We start from the raw sequence: 2,249 nt of genomic DNA on the forward strand, positions 1-2,249 counted from the left end.
AAGTAGTTGTTACGGGGTTTAAGATTGCAAACTGATTAAAGTATTCTCAAAGAGATGTTTGTAGTTAATTTTCTTCGGAGCATACAGCTGCAAGTTTCTCACTGACCCAGAATGCTTGCTCAACAGTTGATGGCTCGTTTTAATGAATTGCGAAGGATGGATTTCTAATCTGCCATGTATTCATTTAACAAGTGTTGAACGCGAATTGCTTACATGTGAGTGAAAGATATTGCTAACTTAATTACAATCTTTGCATGTTACATATGTTGCTTAAGATACGCTGCTCCGTACACATACAGAGAATTATGTGACTTGACACGTTCACTGAGACATCATTAATGGTCTCGAAATGAAGGCCGTTACCGTGTTACAGTATGGGTGCTATTTTCCGGTGTCCATCTTTTCAAGACTTCTTAACCAGTTGAACAATTGAGTGGTTTTTAGAACACAGATAAGGCTATAATGTGAGTTGAAGTCGGACTACCAATCCAAAGGCTTTGGATTTCATTCTCAGTATGTCTTAGGCCTTTCTTCTGTCGGTGATCGCTTCTCTCACCTCTGGCAGAGATTTGTACATATACATGTAAAAGATTGCTAAGGGTACCGTGGTTCGGAGACTGTTAAACTGTAGCTATCTGTGGAAGTCTGTTCAGAATGTAGAAGGAAAGCATTTTTGTGTTCAAAAAAATATTCGGGTTGAGAACAGCTGTATTTAGCAATGTTTTATTGCACTGATCCGTTGACATTGCAATCGGTCACACTTTTCAACAATTTCTTGTAGTTTGGTACTCCGCGTGACACTGGATGACACCTGGTGGCGGTAACTAAAGTGTGCAGGCGGAGCAGACACGGACGGAAGAACAACCTCACAAAGGTATGGTCTGCAAATGGTGAAGTTCATTGAAATGAGCGATGTTGTCAAAGGGAAGATCATTATTACGCAGAGCCTATGAACGAGTATCTCGAAAACGGCGAAGCTGGTCGAATGTTTATGTGCCACTGTCGTGAGACCCGCGCGGGGTAGCCGTGGGGTCTTGGGAGCGTTGCCATTGTTCGCGCGGGTGCCCCGTCGGAGGTTAGAGTCCTCTCTCGGGCATGTGGGCATGTGTGTGTGTGTGTGTGTGTGTGTGTGTGTGTGTGTGTGTGTGTGTGTGTGTGTTGTCCTTAGCGTAAGTCAGTCTAAGTTAGATTAAGTAGTGTGTAAGCCTTAGCAGTTTGGTACCATAGAAGCAGCAGCATTCCGTCTTCAGGCCACAAGTGGCCCATCGGGACCATCCGACCGCCGTGTCATCCGCAGATGAGGATCCGAATAGGAAGGGCGTGTGGTCAGCACATCGCTCTCCCGGTCGTTACGATGGTTTTATTTGACCGGAACCGCTACTATTCGGTTGAGTAGCTCCTCAATTGACATCACGAGGCTGAGTGCACCCCGAAAAATGGCAACAGCGCATGGCAGCCCGGATGGTTACCCATCAAAGCGCAGGCCACGCCCGTCAGCGCTTAACTTCGGTGATCTGACGGGAACCAGTGTATCCACTGCAGTAAGGCCGTTGCCCTTGGTACCATAGAATTTACCACAAATTTCCAAATTTTTTATTGTCGTGAGCATCTACGGAAAGAGATAGGACAGTGAAACAACCACTAGGCGCAAAGTGGTTGGGCGTTCACGACTCTTTACACAGCGTGGGGTTCAAAGGCTTGTTTGCTCTGTAAACTAGGGTAGACGGTAATCTGCGGCATATCTGGCGAAAGAGCACAATGCTGGTGCACGCGGAAGTTTTTCGGAGCACACCGTTCGTCGTACATTGTTGAACATGGAGCTCCGCAGCAGACCACCCCTAGGTGTTCACATGTTAATCCAACGACATCATCAATTACGATTCTAGTGGGTACGGGTCCATCAGGATTCGACCATCGATCAATGGAAACGTGTACCATCGATCAATGGAAACGTGTCGGCTCTTCGGGTGAATCACGTTTTTGCAACACTAGGTCGATGGTCATCTCCACAAACGCCGTCATCGTGGTGGACGTCGGCTCGAAACCTGCAGCGCGTCACGGACACCGGCCGGTGGGCGAAGTATTCCGCTATGGGAGACACTGTCCTGCGCCTGCATGGAATCTGTCACGGTGACAGCTGCTAACCATCCACATCCATTCATGCTTGATGTTTTTTTCCGGACGGCTGTGTCATCTTTCAGCAGTATGACTGTCCGTGTCTCCGAGCCAGAACCGTGCTACAGTGGTTT

General features: G+C 47.5%; 1 pseudogene; it reads right to left on the reverse strand.

Moving 5' to 3' along the window:
* Positions 1 to 1,437: 1,437 nt before the first annotated feature.
* Positions 1,438 to 1,555, reverse strand: LOC126250548 (5S ribosomal RNA; annotated as a pseudogene).
* Between the last annotated feature and the right edge of the window lie 694 nt (positions 1,556 to 2,249).

This window comes from Schistocerca nitens, chromosome 3 (assembly GCF_023898315.1).
Source record: "Schistocerca nitens isolate TAMUIC-IGC-003100 chromosome 3, iqSchNite1.1, whole genome shotgun sequence".
Classification (NCBI taxonomy): Eukaryota; Metazoa; Arthropoda; class Insecta; order Orthoptera; family Acrididae; genus Schistocerca; species Schistocerca nitens.